The sequence below is a fragment of the Oncorhynchus nerka genome, linkage group LG25 (assembly GCF_034236695.1).
Source record: "Oncorhynchus nerka isolate Pitt River linkage group LG25, Oner_Uvic_2.0, whole genome shotgun sequence".
Lineage (NCBI taxonomy): Eukaryota > Metazoa > Chordata > Actinopteri > Salmoniformes > Salmonidae > Oncorhynchus > Oncorhynchus nerka.
In genome coordinates, this window is record NC_088420.1 from 32,839,751 (window position 1) to 32,858,124 (window position 18,374).

At 39.1% G+C, this 18,374-nt stretch overlaps 1 long non-coding RNA gene across 1 annotated transcript in view; it reads right to left on the bottom strand.

Moving 5' to 3' along the window:
• Window positions 1–18,070, bottom strand: part of LOC115108909 (uncharacterized) — a 34,496-nt gene extending 16,426 nt beyond the window's left edge. The window contains exon 1 of the long non-coding RNA XR_003860432.2: window positions 17,877–18,070. This is a non-coding gene — a long non-coding RNA (uncharacterized LOC115108909). The remainder of the gene's footprint in view (window positions 1–17,876) is intronic.
• Between the last annotated feature and the right edge of the window lie 304 nt (window positions 18,071–18,374).

Sequence of the window (18,374 nt, forward strand, 5' to 3'; positions counted from 1 at the left end):
CCTGCCATGTAATTCTCTCACCCAGCCTGCTTTCATCAGGTGATTTGGTGGAGAAATATGAAGCCGATTTTATCTCACTTTATAAATTCACAAAAGGCCCCTAGAGTGCCCCTGTGGAAGATACCCGATCACAGCCATGTGCCACCAGTATCGCTGATCCACTGGAATTGATAACGACACCTCTCCTTTTTAATGATTTGACAGGCATCAGACGCCAGTCCTGCAGACACGCTGGACTTTTTTAATATACTTTTCTTCATGTCATTGCCTGTTTACACCGAGCAGGTCAGAAGACTGAACATATCTGTTCCCATCTCTCTGTCTGAATGTGATATATATTAAAACCTAGCCTTGCAGCACGGTCTGTCATCTCAATGTGATGCTATTCTTACTCATAAGCTTTTTTAATGCATGGAATGAAGTATTGTATTCCATCTGCTAAGTACTCAGTGTCATTTGAAATACAGAGCATTCTATTATGAAATATATTGTTTGTTTCTGGGCTCCAAAACACTTATTTTGGAATTAAAATCAATAATATATATTTTTTAAACTTTCTTCACAATTCCAGTAAGACACATTTACCTTTGTGAAAGAGTCTGCCTATCAAAATTACAACAAACCTTTTATGTAGAATCACCAAATACACCAAATGATGTATCAATATAGAATTTGATAACTAATTGTACTGACCAATATTACAGTATTATCTTTTTTTATGGAATAACCGTAGAATCAACAATAACCACAACGTAAATAACTTCTCACTCTAAGGTTATTTCTTTCTTTTCTAAATTCAACAACCCGGAAAGTAACAATACAGTATAATGAATTTGTGTTTATATGCTAAGAATAGGATATGCTCACAGAGGACACTTGCTATCAGGCGCTGTTTTAGTTATGATTTTGACAAGTTAGTACTATCATTATTTATTCCATGGCAATTCATAGCTCTCTCATCTGATTTTATTATTTGGTTCCTGTCACAATTATTGTATTCAGGCATACAACAGAGATGACTTCCTTTCAAATGTTTTGCCTTTGATGTCATAGACAAACTTTCATAGGTACCAAATTAAATAGAAATTCCACTAACTTTCCTCAAAGATTGACTGGAACCAACTCAAGCAGTCACCTACCTCTGTTCCTCTTCATATCAATAATGCAAAGGCATCTGTACACCTCTGAAACAGTGTTGAATCCACAGATAATGACAATCCCAACTCAGAAATAGCACAAAATTATACTATACAATGTATCATTAAATAACTGCTGGATCAACATGCATTTATTCCATATCCGTTCCTCGTGTCAGAGTAATTCCCTGTTGTGTTTTATGGACATCAAGGACTCTTAGAAAAGAGTACTAGCTACTATAATTTGCCAACCTGAGTAGATGAATGATGACAACTTAATAATAATAACAATCATGTTGTGAACATGATTATTGTTGACATGTTTTTTTTTTTAAACTTGACTGTTACGCTTTTGCTTTCTCCCACACCCTGTGCAGCCCCTCACCCCAAGGATGCCAGTTCACAGGGTGTGGGTTTGATCAATGTTCCATGGAGCAACGCCTCCCATTGTCCTAATTACATTTCCTTCATTAAAATGTTTGATGATTACACTAGATTTGTTTTCTTCTATTTAAATATATCTGCAAATATCACCTTGTTAACTTTGTATGCTTCTGCACAGCAGAATGATTTCATATTCACTGTCTTCTCCTCCACACTGAACATATTATCTGCCATAATCATTGTCATAATCATTATTCTTTTTCTTGGTCTGTTGGTTCAAAATAACACATTTTGTTGTAAAGCGGCTTCATCCATTTTGCCTATTCATTATTCTTCCCTATCATATATACAAATCTTCATTTTATAACTGACAGCTTATTACCTCTGAGCACATGCTGATAAATGTAATTCCAATGAGTTAGCTTCAATTTTCAGATCCCATTACCCACCAATATTGCATCATGGGGAGAAGACCACTTAGGTGATATAAATATTTTAGAACAGAATGAATGAAATGTGTTTTTATATTTCCTTGTGATAGGAAAGACAATACCATGTTTTTGACAACTGGATTTATTATTTCCCTTTAAAAACAAAACAAAATATAGCACATTTATTATGATCATCATCATCTGCACTATTGTTGTTGCTGTTATTGGTTAAAGTATTAAGGGTGTATCTTGTAAAAAGAGACCGAAATAAAGACATAACACTAGGAACTACATAGGATCCAGATATAGGGACGTCACCCCTTTCAGCAGAGATATCATCCCCATCTTCATCATTATTGTTTAGTCTTTGATGAATTTGTCAGTTTGTGTGTCCATGTATTTAAGGTCTAAACCACCCAGCTTGAATGCTCTCGTAAATTGTCTAAAATCTCTTTGGAATTAGCTGCACAGAGAGCAAAAAAAAATCCTGCTGCATTGCAATGCTCTAGAATCCCACGGTGAAGAGGCTTTCTAGGCTAAAGAAAAAAGATAGAAGTGAAGTTCTCTGAAGTAGGGGAGATGCTGCCATGTAGAATGCCTTCAGTGGTGATAATATTATTGTGGCCAATGTTCTTACTGTAATGGTGCACAATAAACCTAAAATGAATAAGCCTCCTTAAGCATACACCCCCCATGAAAGCAGCATTAGTGCACTGTTGGGTCTCTATTTTGACAAAAATAAATAAAAGGAACTGAACACTCTTATTATTTGCTTTGATGTTGCCCTGAATAGCACTCAATTAACAATGTGGCTAATGAGCCCATTAAGGATGAAAGACTTCTTAACAGGTATGAGAGGATTGCTGTTTCTCTGAGTCTCAGTGCTCAGCACTGAGTACTAATACAGAAATATCACAGTTCTCTTTCACAACTGCTTCACAGGCAAAGCTTCTGTGCTAATATCATGTGGAGAGCCGAATTAAATACATGTTTACCAGACAATTTTCAAATGTACAGACCCAAGAAAGCTATACGGCAGTAATACTCAACGCAAACTGAAAAATAGATGTTCGACCATATTTCAAAGTACACACGATACACAATATTTTAAGTGAGTAGAGATTAGGCCTACATACATACAAATTAGCTTAATATTGGATTAAAAAGTATTATTCATTTTAATTGCAAATGTAATAAGAGGACAGAATTATAAACTGGATACATAGGTAAATTCACATGTGACTTTGCTCAAATTTGAGTTTGTCAATCTTTGATGGTCTGCTCATAGAACCATTATCATTGATGATCATGTTTCATAATGGCTGCTTGGACTTGTCTACTGCTGAAAGTGAGAGACCACTCTGATTATGAAAATGTGAGGTGAATGCATCATTTGTAACTTCCAACCCTAGCACTTCAGCTAGAAAACATGTCACTGTGAATGACGTCCCACTGTGGTCTGCAGACAGCCTTACTCCTGGACCCGTTCCAGATTCTCTAGTGGTGGTGTGTCTCTGCCGGGCAACATGAAAGCTTCTTTTCTTTTTTTGGAGGGGTGGTTTTACACCCTCAAGTTGACCACAATATATTCAAACATCAGGTGTTTTCTACACAAACTGTGCATGGAGGAGTGTAAGAACATTACGTTGTCCATTTAATTGTAGGGTTCTATGTAAAAAAATAAACAAGTGAATATATCACAGTATTTTTGCAATCATTGACAAATTAGTGAATTGAACAAGTTAGAAATGTATGTCAATAAAAAGGACTAACAATTAAAGATATCAGCATAATAGAGTAGTGCTTCTACACTAAAGTAGATGAACCCTTGTTACTACATGCTGTTTCTGCATTCTTACTGTGAGGCAAATGGCTAAATGTATTCTGAAAATGAATACGTTCTGTTTGGGAAAGCAACAAAGAAAACGTAATGGCATTCCAAATCCTGCACTGTAGACACTAAAAGGACAATACATAAATAAAATGATACAACAGGATACTGAATGGGTTTATCTAGACATGAAAACCTGCCTGTCTGAGGAAGTTTTAGAATGTTATCAGTAGTTTCAGCTCAAGAATGGCTTGAGGTGTTTTGAGTGCGAATCCGTCTAAAGCTGCCAACACTGACATACACAGCATATGCTAAATACAGATAAGAGTATTTTTTATAGATCTGCAAAAAAGTCCTTCCATATAGCTCAATGGATGTGCTTTGAATGTAGTTGATAGGTTGGCTTAAGCTGAACGTAGTATCCCATGCAACATTGTGCTGTTAGGTGAGCCCATCACAAACTAGGCTCCCAGTTAAGACCGCATCCAGGGGAGGGATTAGAGAAAAGCCTTAAAGATCAGCTTCATGCCTTTCCGGAGTTTTGATCATAAATAGTTATGTGCTACCAAAATGCTAGACATTGCTCACTCCTAAAGAAAGTAATAAGAAAAAACAGTGTTATTGCTTTCTGTTCAATTGACTATACAATGCTAGTTTTTTGAAGACTGATAGTAAGTTATTATGTAATATTAACCCTGTTTGAGGGATTCAGTATATTTGCATTATTTTTGCGCTCTGTAATCTCCAAAACATTAATTTGTTAATTTCATTCATAATTTAATTTCTAATTGATCCTAGCTACGGAATTTAATTTTAATTTACACAAGTAGGCACTGAGGGTACACAGCATGAGGAACACCTTTCTAATATTGAGTTTGACTCCCTATTGCCCTCAAAACAGCCGCAATTTGTCAGGGTATGGACTCTACAAGGCGTTGAAAGTGTTCCACAAGGATTCTGGCCCATGTTGACTCCAATGCTTCCCACAGTTGTGTCAAGTTGGCTGGATGTCCTTTGGGTGGTGGACCATTCTTGATGTACATGATAAACTGTTGAGCGTGAAAAACCCAGTAGCGTTGCAGTTCTTGACACACTGAAACCAGTGCGCCTGGTACCTACTACCATACACCGTTCAAAGGAACTTAAGTATTTTTTCTTGCCCATTCACCCTCTGAATGGAACACATACACAATCCATATCTCAATTCTCTCAAGACTTAAAAATCCTTCTTTAACCTTTCTCCTCCTCTTCATCAACACTGATTGAAGTTGATTTAACAGGTGACACCAATAAGGGATCTTAGCTTTCACCTGGATTCAGCTGTCATGGAAGAGCAGGTGTTCCTAATGTTTTGTACATTCAGTATAATTGTATTCCTCTTTTCAGTTTCTTTCTATAGAGTTTTCAGCCAATGTATGGCTGTGAAGGGATGAGAAGGGCAGCTAAGCCCATTTTAAGCTTCCCAAGCCTCTTAGAGGTCTGAAGCACCAGCTTCTGTTGCAATACAGGGGGAAAAGAAATAAGCCATCGTTGTGATACAAAATGGCTTCTCTCTCAAACTTGTTCATTTAAATTAGTCTACGGTACATACCACATAACCAGGCTAGCATGCATGTCTTGTAGTACGTCTGGGCAGAATATTTCAGCCAATGGTGCTTTTTAGACAATAGGAGGGTTGATTCCAGTTGGTGCAGATCTTAATGTATATATTACATGGAACACAGGTGATTTGTCTTAATGGCAGTTGCAACGGCGTTGTTGATGCCCTAAAGCAACACGATCATTCTCCCTGAACCCCATTATGCTGTTACTGAATATGCGTATAACTTCTGAAGACCAGTAAATAGCTACACGAATGCATGCTGAAACAATGGGCCTTATGTCAGGGGAATACAATGTTTTGGGGTTTAGAACATGGCACTCCCAACATGTAGGCATATGAGGAAATAGTACAGCTAATGTATATTGTCAACAATCACACCAAAGGTATACTGTGTAGTACATTTTTGTAGTCTCAAATCTCTTAAATATAAATGTCTTACTCTACCCTGAACTGTCCAACTCTGAGTTATTTAGAGTGAAAATTCTAATCGCTTCTCCAAATATGGGACACTGTGGTCGATTTTGGCTCATTAGATGCCTGGGAAAAAAACTCCCTCCCAGCTTAGCATCGTTCAAGCAAAACATTTCAATACAAGCGAAAAGAGGCAGTAATATGGTTAACAGGATGCCCAGGGCAATATTATTGAGAGAATGTTTAACTCTGCTGCGTGGTACCCATAGGCTACTCGTCCATTTCTGATGGCTAATTGAAGTCCATTACACTGAAGTCTCCATCAGAGCTGGTGTGTCAGAGCTGTTGTTTTACATGTTTTGGACAGCAAATGTTTTCTTTGATGTCCTGCTATTCATGGGTGGGCAATGTGGGCAATACGATTGGGGAAGAATGGCTTCGGGCATTATCCTTGGCGTTATCCACCAAAGGGCTTGGGCAACGTGATTGGTCCACATGTCATACCAGATAGCTGCAACATCTGGTGCAGACAATGAGATATATCAGAGGTTTGGACTGATTAAAAAGCACATAGGAGTCTGGAGAACAACAGTCGTGCCTTCCACCGTAGGCTATGCTGTGAATCTGTCAAGGTTAGGATCTCATAGTGAAGGCTTTTGGAATTCATGGATGAGAAATACATTTCCTAAGGGGGAAAAGTGGAATAATATTTTTCTTTAAAGTAACAAACTGTTGATGTTCGAATAAGCCACTGATTGAATAAGCTTGCAAATTTGAATAATTTTAAGCAGATATGCAAAATGTAAAGCATTTGTCTAAACGCAAATGTAACCATCATGTAAAAATCCTTTATTGATAAAACACACTGCAAGTTACCAAAATAAAAACTTTTGACTACATATTAGTCTCAGGCTTTGTTTTTATATGCTGCGAGGATTGTAATATCTGCATCAATATGTGACCCCAAGTTTCTCTTCATTAAGCACTGGGTTTCATTTGCTGTCTGATCTTCAGAGTTCTTAATGAGCTTTAGCTACTCTCCTTAAATATACCCTCTGCTTTTCCCATCGTCATCAGGCAGAGAGCCTGTTAAAATAGACAGTAAGGGATATTCGTGTTGCATCTGTTAAGCATTAAAAAGCAATTGCAACACTAAGAACTGAAAGGGGAAGAAATAAATAGAAGAGATTGTGGAACGTGTCCAGTAGGAAGAGATGATAGCACTGTTGTTGAATTGTCTTGGTTGTTTAGAATTCTAGAAGGTTTGGGTTAAGGTACTGCTGATGACTGATGCGGTGGTACTGATGTGATGATTAAGTTTAAATCTGCATTTACATGTTATAAACCATGTACATATGTAGGACCTTAATTTGAGCCTATTTGCTACCTTAATATGTGAATTATAATTCATGGAGATTTGGGGTTGATTGTAAGGGGAAAAATAGAAGTGGAAATTACACATTTCAGAAGCCTTTTTAAACCTTGAATACAGTACAAGTTTTACATTTCCTTTATTGCAGTAAAGTTCTCCTGCAACAGGGTGATCAAATTAAGATCTATGGAAATTCCAAAGCTGAAGTTTGCTGTAATTGTTTTCCCTCTATTTCATTATGTAGTTACATTTCCTTAACAATAAGCTTAGTTCAAATAAATCCATTATTGACTTGCCTTATAACCCTAATATTATCTGGTAATGAAATAAAATCTTGGCTAGTTATATATTCAGTAATATGGAGATGTTTTCAGTTCCAGAAAAGTGTCATGGGGGCATCTCTTCTATGCCCACACCTCTTAATAAGGGAGCTCTGCAGACCTCTACTGTAATATATTTTACCAATAACAGCTCCAGCATGGCCTATTGACCACCTCTGAGAACATGGAAAGCAGCAGGCAGTCTGCTAACTAGGCCTTCTCTCTAATATTAGATATCTGTCCCCTGGCTTTGCAGAGGCTGGCTTAACGCTTGATATTTTCATTTGGGCCTGCCAAGATGCGACACCCCTGCTTTAATCTTGTGTTTGACGTTAAGCACTGTGTTCATGAAAAGCCTCAGTGAACTTCAACCTAGGGGTGGTGCTGTCATACAAAAATTATGTGGTGGGGGAGTGGAACTGCCTCCTCTGTCCTTGACCTCCCCTATTGGCCAGCCAAAGCCTTTCCTCTGCCCTTTTTAATCAGGCCACACATTGACAGATGGGACCCTTCCTTTATAGGGTTGAGTAAGACATCTTACTAACTGGGATGTGGAGGGGAGAAGTTCCAAACACAGACTTCCAGGGAAGAATAGGTTGTTAGATTGTTTTTCTGGTATTGTGTGCTTGTATTGTGTGCTTGTTTATTGTGGAGTGACAGGTTTTGGTTCAATATGACTTCGAGATGGGTATGTGTAATATGACTAGTAATTGTAGTTATACTTGCACATTATTCGTTTTGATCATAGAAAATGATCCTATATGACACAACTTGACCAACACTCATTCCAAGTCCTTTGACCTCTATATTTTGGCACAGCCACCAGTCTATTAACAAAATCACTTCAGTGAGGCTGTCTAAAACTCAAAAATAGAGAGGATAACTTATTAATTAAATGTGACAATTGAATTGATTAATTTCAGTATAGCCCACTCTACATAGACACTGCTAGTTTTAGTAGGTTGATTCACTTACTCATACACACAAACATATGTATGGAAGGATCCTCTTCTAGAGCATCAGTATAAGAATATCAAAGGGAGTCCAGTGTAGCAGAACTTGGTCTAAAATGCTCTTTACTGAAAGAAACGTAACAGTAGGTAGTGGATGCTACAATGTTGGCTGGACAACCATTCCGATTGCTTTAGGTACTGCCACTAACACGGCAACACAGTTGTGTGTTCATGCTGTTGTTTATGATGACGTAAGGGACTAAAAAAGCCTTTTCTCCCTAATTATTTAGCTCAATTTCTATGTGAACTGATTGATGCAGCAAAACCAATTGTTCCCCATAGCATCCATGTCAGTCTATTACCCCACTCTCTGGTAATGATAGGCTGTCCCCTGGCAGATTATAGTGCTCTGTTTCAAGCAACAAAGAGTAGAATCTCTGTTTGACCTGTTTTGTGATCAGTGTAAATAGCCTTTTACTATAGGTAAACAGAATATATTAGACCGAGGGAGTAATTCCTCTCAAATTATCTGTGGTTCTTTGTAGCTCAGTTAGTAGAGCATGACACTTGTAATGCCAGGGAAGTTGGTTTGATTCCCGGAACAACCCATACATAAAACTTATGCATGTGTGACTGTAAATCACTTTGGATAAAAGTGTCTACTAAATGGAATATGTTACGTTATTATGTTATTTTTTTGCTACAAAGTCATTAATTATTGAAAGTGTAACAGTGGCCAACTATTTCTCTGTAATTCTGTTATGCCATTTCAATACAATCAACACTGAGTTAAATAAAATCATGATTTGATATCACACAGACACTAACGCTGAATACCCCATCTTATAAATGGTTCATTTTAAGCTCTGAGGACCAGCCAGTAGTCATCCATGTGACATAGCATATATGTTGGGCCTTTATACATCAAGGAAATGTATAATGTACAACATTTCAAGCATGAGCGGCAGTGAAATACAGACAAACCTGGGGGTTGCACATTATTATCAGGTTGACAGGTGTTTTTCAAAGAAAGTACCTTCAAATTGTATCCCCTCCTGTAGTTGAGTTGTGGATGGTAATGGGAACAAAAACCTCTCATTAACATATGACCCACCATCAAAAACACTAAACAACTTCAGGGAAAAGCCTCAAGATAAAGTTGCTTGAGCCTCATTACATACAAAAGATGTAGTGTTGTACAACTACTTGATGATGTCTTTGTGCTTGAGTGAAAACTGCATGCTCGGTGGCAGTGTTTCTGAGCTGACTAATTGAATAGACTTACCAATTTTATTAAGGTTTAATATAGCAATTGGCATTTTCTACAGGTTGACCCCAATCGTTCGAATGTGTGGTGTGTTTAATTACTTAGTGAAATTTGATTATCAAAAAATATGGTGAATATGAAGTGATTTCTTGCTCTGTGAAATATATATATAGATTGAATGGAAAAAGATGGCATGAGACTTTAGTCAAAACAAAAGCTTCTAGCTACTAATGAGACTGGTTAGCAATTCTAATTTATGGAAATGTTCTTAATTACAGACACCTATCTTTCATCTGTATCATTTGGTGGTAAAGTAATTAAAAACAACAATGAGAATCTCAGCAGTGGAAAAGCAAACAAGATCAAAGGAGACAAAGCAGCCAGGAGAAAGTCCCTTAACCTAAACTGGGCCTTGCCATGGGCAACAGGGCCTCATTAAAGTCAGAAACACTCTGTTGATCACCAATTAACCTGATTTGTTCTCTTTCTGATTAAGGCCTTCTAGAACATTGGCTTTTCTCTGCTCCTGATGACAGTTTATGGACAATATATATATATATATATATATATATTTTACCTTTATTTAACTAGGCAAGTCAGTTAAGAACAATTATTATTTTACAATGACAGCTTACACTGGCCAAACCCTCCCCTAACCTGGACGACACTAGGCCAATTGTGCGCTGCTCTATGGGACTCCCGATCACGTCCAGTTGTGATACAGCCCGGGATCAAACCAGGGTCTGTAGTGATGCCTCTACCACTGAGATGCAGTGCCTTACAATGCTGCACCACTCAGAGCCACATATTGTGGCTCCCATGTTGGCAAATAGAACATAAATCAATGATAATTGGTGTCTTGTGAAACAAAACTTTGTAATGTGACTAAAATGACTTTTGATTTGATTTCAGAGCAATGCCACCGGAGCCTTTGCAGACAGAGAAAGAGCAGCCTTTTGAACATAATGGGGTAAAGACCATAGCTTGTATCATGTGACCTGAATCAGAGCCTTAGAAATAGATATGGAGAGATCAATCGCCCTCTCTGGTGTCCCAACCCTCAGGATATTGACCTATCCTCATGGAAGAATCTCCATTTGGAACAGCACAGGCAAGATAATAGAAAGGAAGCAGAGAAGAATTTAACTTCCTGCTAATACCATTCCACGATAATGAGTAATGGCTGTTCACATCACTGAAATACTCACAATGATGGTCAGGATTAAATTATATTACAGTGTTCTCAGCACTCCTTGATTATGATTCCATATACAATAGACTTTTACATTAGATGACCCAAAAGGTGAACTGGTATGGTGTCTTTACAGAGATTTTAAATGTAAGCTGTGTTTTCCAATTTAGTCTTCCTAAGTAATCGCTTGTTAATCATACACTTATTATACACTATGCTGGCTTTTTTAATAATAAAAAATCCATCAGATCAGTATTCTCTTTGTTTTACATATTCACACTAAATTGCTTTTAATCACCACTTTTCCCAAATAATTATGTGATTTGTCAGGCATGAAGTGAATCTTAAGAATACAATGTGATAGATTAAATGACTTGAATAGAATCCACCTTCCTGGCCCCTTTTCCAAGCCTGCAATTTGAAGCCTTGAATGATGGAAATGATACAATGTGATTTGTATGCATTGATTGTGAGGAAAAAAAAGTTTTGCTTCATACCAAAGTCACATGTCTAAAGTGATGATTACCCGTGTAACAAATACGAACAGGTCGTATATCTTAATTTTTTGTTTTTACCAAGCCACACATTTTAAATGTATTTTTTCCAAGTAGCCTATAAATTAATTGTCAACACCATGTGCCGTCATAGTTAGGTGCCAATCAAAAAGTAGCCTAAGTGGCAAGGTAATGCTATGTAAGGTAATGGAAGTGTATACATGTAGAGTCCAGTAGTCCTCTGAAGTCAATCTGTTAGGAGGTAATGAATGTGTTGCCAGCTCTATATTGAGACGTACATGTAGTCTTTGATATGAGGAGTTCTGCCATGCTGTGAGGAGGCTGACATCCCAGTGCTCCAGGGCTTCACTGGGTTTACCATCAAGCTAATGAGTTTCTAGTAAAGTCTGATATTCCCCACTCTGGTGTGCCTTTCTGACTATGATCAAAAGTATCTACCAAAAAAAATGAATGTAACTAAGATTAAGAATATACTTTAGACCAGACAGTGTTTCACAAAAACCTTTTGCAAACATAGATAAAATAAACGTATAAAAGCTATATGGAGAACAAATAAAGCACTTGGTCAACAAATAAAATGGCGAATCCTAGCAGAGGATGTGAGGGGTGACGGTTGTATTTAAAATGAGAGATTAGCTGCTCATCACAATATTGGTGGGTTATTAACAGCCTGCAATGAAAGCAAACCCTGACTCGATAAGGGTTTGACTGCATTTCAAATTAATTTTCATTAGCTTAGAGAGCCCGACTCAATCTCTATTGATCGCACTGTTAATCCATAACCAAACTCATCCTTTCCCCATGGAACAAGCAGGAAAATAAAATAGAACATTGGGGAGAAGCTCTTGACTTTATAAATCAGTGGGAGAGTTAGAAGTGATCATAGAAGTGATCATTGTTATACTCCAAAACCATTGCTACTGTCATCTACATTTTGACCTTGATTTACCATGGCAGACCGGAAAGCCATGTGGATTTTGTTGTGTGTCAATGTGTGTGCATGCCTGTTTGTGCAGTGGTATTCTATTCACTTAAACTTTTTAACTCTATCTGTATGACTGCTTGGTGTTTGTGTGTAAGTGTACATCTGAAGTTGGAACCCTTTGATTGATACGATTAGTCTGACAGACAGCACCAGCGCCTCACCCCTCTCTGTCTTCTCTGTTTTTCTTTTCCAACTGAGTGACCTCCTCTGTTGAAGAAATTTAGCCCGGACCTTAAACCTCTGGGGTTCAACATTTGTCTACAGTCCAATGACCACAAACAACTTCTGGATTGCTGTAAATGTCAGTGCAGTGGTGTCTCCGCCCTCTCCCCTGTGAACTATAGGGCTGCACTCAAACTGCACAAATGGGAGGCTTTCATGAGAGCTCTGTTATCAGTTCTGTCTGATTTGTCACTTTCCCTGTTGCTCTTTAAAAATACACCACTAAATCAAACACTAACAAGAAATGGCCGCATTAGATGTTTCATATATTCTTATTGAAGACATTTAAAATAGTCCTGGCTCTAGCTGTCACTTTCTGGAACTTTATTACATGGGATTGTTCAAGTCAAGTTCAATATCGTCGTGCAAATTATCAAATGAAGATGTGATTCTGATATTGAACTAACAACATTTTGTTCAGAGCAACATTTAAAACATTTATCTCACTTCATTTTCTTTAGGGTTGAAACAGAGCTCATCAACATAGTCAGAGCTCCTGATGAATGTTGTATTGATCCCTGAGAATGACCCATCTTAACAGGGGACCTGGTAATAGTTTTAAAAGATGCTTCTTATGGGATACTATTTTATTTTCAGAAGAAATTGGTCCTAATGAGGCTTGCTCTGCAGTCCCCCCTCGTCTTCCCGCTCTCTGGGCCTCCCGGGGTTGCGGTCTCTGCGTTAGGACTCCATTGTTACCTACTGGCGGATAATGTCCTTATTAATTGTACCTCTTTGTAAGGTGTCAGCTGCAGCCTCAGATTGAGATGGATGGATTCTCTGGAGTGTGTTCCCTGGCACTCCACAGCCATCCTATCTTTATACAGCACACAGGTGCACAGTTTCTCAGCCAACACTCACATAAAAGTGTGACAAAAAGATGAAACACTAGAAAATGAATTTTAAGGCAAAATAGATAGAGAAAAGAACAGTGTTTTATAAGGCTATATGTCTGTTTTAGACTATTGCTGTATGTCACCTAGCAACAGACAACTAACTAGCGCCATGAGTAGTTGATAGTTATTACTACTATAGCGTTTTAATTATAAATCTTTGGATTGCACAATTTGATTGTTAATTGCATGTTATTGTTTCAGTTTACATGTGTTCACTCTTCCTGTTGCCTTTTCACATTTAACAAAGGGTTAGTGACATTTCATATACCAATAGAGGGCAAATTATATTTGTCTTCCATTCCCTGGCTAGAAAATATATATTTACTCTAATCACTTGTCACTCTTAGGTTGGTAGTAGTAACTGGTAGTAATTAAATATATTTTTGTTGATTATTTTAGTTTGTTGAGAAAATACCAGTTAATTAGGTGGATTGAAGCCTCCATGAGATCAGCGGCATTAACATCAAATCCTTTCTCCCTCATTAAAGGAAACGGGGAATTTAATTAATGCATAATAATCCCGACCGATGCTCATGTTAGCTTTAAAAAAAAACATGGTATGGCTGGTTGGACTTCAAAATCGTTAATTTCAAACATGCAAGTTTGATCGTTACCTGAATTTGTGGGCACATACACAGGGCCTCAATTTGAAAAATTGAGGTAATAAAATAGTGTGCTTAATTCAGCTATCGCCCACACAATAGTATTGCATTGGTTGAAGCTCAATGTTAAATTAAAATCTCCCTACCATCATATCTAATGTTGATAACAATGTACAAATCAACTTGGAGGTACACACCAGACTTCCTGCCTCTCGTCATGAGCTGTCCGGCTGTTACCGAGAACCACATACTGGATTTTTAACAGGGCCGTTAGCAATTGAGTTCTCAGGGAATTTTTAGATTAAAGTGCAGACTGTCCGCTTGAATTCTTATGTATATGCATCCATATCAGGCAAACTGTTTAGAAATTACAGCACTTTTTGTACATATTCCCAGCGTTTTAGGGGAGAAAAAGTATTGGCACAAATTCCCTTTGATAAAAGGGACCCCCGTGTTGAGGATCAGCGTGGCAGATGTTTTTGCCTACCCTTACCACCTGGGGCCGGCCCGTCACGAAGTCCAGGATCCAGTTGCAGAGGGAGGTGTTTAGTCCCAGAGTCCTTAGCTAAGAGATGAGTTTTGTGGGCACTATGGTGTTGAAGGCTGAGCTGAGCTTCCTTTTGTCCAGGTGGGAAAGGGCAGTGTGGAGAGTAAGATTGCATCATCTGTGGATCTGTTGGGGCAGTATGCAAATTGGAGTCGGTCTAGGGTTTCCGGGATAATGGTGTTGATCTGAGCAATGACTAGCCTTTCAAAGTACTTCATGACTACCGGTGTGAGTGCTAAGGGGTGGTAGTCATTTAGGCAGGTTACATTCAATTTCTTGGGCACGGGGGACTATGGTGGTCTGCTTGAAACATGTAGGTATTACAGCCTCGGTCAGGGAGAGGTTGAAAATGTCAGTGAAGACACTTGCCAGTTGGCCCACGCATGCTCTGAGTACAAGTCCTGGTAATCCGTCTGGCCCCGCGGCATTGTGAATGTTGACCTGTAAAGGTCTTGCTCATATCGGCTACAGAGAGCATGATCACACAGTCATCCGCAACAGCTGGTGCGCTCATCCATGCTTCAGTGTTGCTTGCCTCAAGCGATCATCAAATGCATTTAGCCTGTCTGGTATGCTTGTGCCACTGGGAAGCTTGTGGCTGGGTTTCCCTTTGTAGTCTAATAGTTTGCAAGCCCTGTCACATCCGACGAGCGTCAGAGCCGGTGTAGTAGGATTCAATCTTAGTCCTGTATTGACACTTTACCTGTTTGATGGTTCGTCTAAGGGCAGAGCACAATGCCTTATAAGCGTCCGGATTAATGTCCCACTCCTTAAAAGCAGCAGCTCTAGTCTTCAGCTCAGTGCGGATGTTGCCTGTAATCCACGGCTTCTGGTTGGGATATGTACGTACAGTCACTGTGGGGACGACGTCATTGATGCACTTATTGATGAAGCCGGTGACTGAGGTGGTAAACTCCTCAATGCCATTGGATAAATCCTGGAACATATTCCAGTCTGAGCTAGCAAAACAGTCCTGTAGTGTAGCATCCGTGTTATTTGACCACTTCTGTATTGAGCGAGTCACTGGTACTTCCAGCTTTAGTTTTTGCTTGTAAGCAGGAATCAGGAGAATGGAATTATGGTCAGAAATGCCAAATGCGGGGTGAGGGAGAGCTTTGTATGAGTCTCTGTTTGTGGAGTAAAGGTGGTCTAGAGTATTTTTTTCATGCTGGTAGAAATGAGGTAAAACGGATTTAAGTTTGCCTGCATTAAAGTCCCCAAGCATTACGAGTGCCTCTCCTGGATGAGCATTTTCTTGTTTGTTTATGGCCTTATACAGCTTGTTGAGTGTGGTCTTAGTGCCAGCATCGGTTTGTGGTGGTAAATAGATGGCCCACCAAAAAATGAAAACTCTTGGTAGATAGTGTGGTCTACAGATTATCATGAGGTACTCTACCTCAGGCGAGCAATGCCTCAAGACTTCCTTATTATTAGACATTGCGCACCAGCTGCTATTGACAAATAGACACACACCACCACTCCTCGTCTTACCGGACGTAGCAGTTCAGTCCTGCCGATGCAAGGAAATCCCAGCCAACTGTACATTATCCGTGTCGTCATTTAGCCACAATTTAGTGAAACATAAGATATTACAGTTAATGTCCCGTTTTGTGCCATATTTCACTGTTGGACAGGACAAATCTCAAACTGTAGCTGAGAAATCAAATAACTGGCTACATGTACATGTACCCCCAATGCACATGTAAACACCTGGGTTGAGCAGTGCACTTCACTGCAGTGTGCAAATGCATGCTTGCTAGCATCAGAAAAACTCACCAGTTTCAAACATCCAGATTATATTCCGGTATGCTCCTTCTCCTGTCTTGACATTTTCATCTAAATGTGTTCTGTTCAAACTAACAACTTTGCCATTTGACCGTCGATTGTATTTACAGCTCCAGTCTGGATGCTGGACTAGCCCATGTGTTGGAAATTTGGCAACAACTCTGCCGTGCGCGGCCATTCCAGTGAGCAGCACTAGAGGTGGGGGGAGGGGGCTAATGCTGTCCCAAAACCGGGTTATGCAAATGACTTTGCATGTGGAAGTGTTGTATAATGTACCTTTAACAGACAATCACCTTCTGGTGTAAAAACATGGAAATGATAAACAAAAAAATACATTTTAAGTAAGTGCTGGAAAACCTTGGTAGAGCATGGGTGAAGAAGGTATTGTGGTGCTCATGTTAAATTCCTGTCTTTTTCGGCTTCAGACCAATGCCGACGTCACTTAAAACACCGTTTTTTGTTTTTAATGCGATGTGGGTCAAGTTCAGAGGAAGGGTGGACGGCAAAATAAGTCACTGACAAAGTGTGCCATACAATGTTGTTTCAAGCAAACTGCTGGGTAACACTTGCAATAGAGCCATTGTTTATTTTAACAATAAATAAGCTTTTGAATTTCAATCCATTGTCCTCCAAGAGTTTCTCCTCTCTACTTCAGTTTGCTCCACAATTCATGCACCTTGGTTGGAAAGCGAGGTAGTGGCAGTGATCCAATCCTATGAAGCCACTGAGAGCATTGTAATAGTGCAACATAGTGCCATTATGAAGAATTCATTATAACTCACAGCTATATTCACTGATGAGTCTTGCACAAATATGATGTCAGTTTGCCTTGTTAATCTTCTACTCTTGCTTGAAATGGGGTGTAAGGTTGTGTCAGGGTTATGCTTGCCCTTGTCTGTGTTTCCTGACTGGAGCACTTTCTGGATAGCCAACACATTATTCTCTCTGGTGACACATGGAAGTAAACAGACTTGCCAGAAGGCAAACATGAACAGGGCTATCTTTAAAGAGCAGTGATATGAACTAACTAGGCTAAAGTGCTGATTTCAATACTCTCATGTCGTTATCTTGCTGATATCAAGTCTGTGAATGATCAACAAAGCATTGGCGTCCAGCTAGGAAGTCACAATGAAAAGGTAGCCACCTAAAGTGTGCTTCGGATATCTGCCCTCAAGGTTGTTTTCTATCAGTAAGTCAGTTTGCTGGCAATGAGAAGTTAAACAATAAATCTATAGTATTGTGTGGCTAAGGTTGTGTTACGAAACCAATAACTAGCTTGCTACTATTGTTGCACTTGCTAAGTCTAGGGGTCTTAGGACTAGTTAACCGGTCTGTTACCTGATTTAATGTGTGCATTAATATGAGAAGTAAGTGTATGCGACCAGGTGTTGAATGTACATGCAACCAGGAAACAGCCACCTTACCTTAGGTCCAGGCCCAACTACTTCTTGACCTCTTGGTCAGCCAGCCAAAGCAGATAAATATTTGTTCAGATGGTTACGAAACATAAATATGTACAAAACAGAAAAATACCAAACCAATACCAAACTAAAGACTCAAAAACAAACAAAAAGCCTCATGGCCAGCAAAGAAAACCATCAGCCTTGCGGATTTTCCAGCTGGGATACTGACTGACATTCACCTAATTGGCAGCACCTCATGCGCTTATCAAGGCTTTCGGGCAGAGCAAAGCCCTTGACTCGGTTGGTGCTGACACCTGGGGGATGGAGTGTGGAAGTGTATCCTGGTAGAGTGGTTTGCCTAACTGTGCTAACACAGCAGGTAGCCTCGTGGTTAGAGGGTTGGGCCAGTAACCGATAGGTTGCTGGATCGAATCCCTGAGTTGGGCTGGGATGGGTTAAATGCAGAAGACACATTTCAGTTGAATGCGTTCAGTTGTATAACTGTCTATGTTTTCCCTA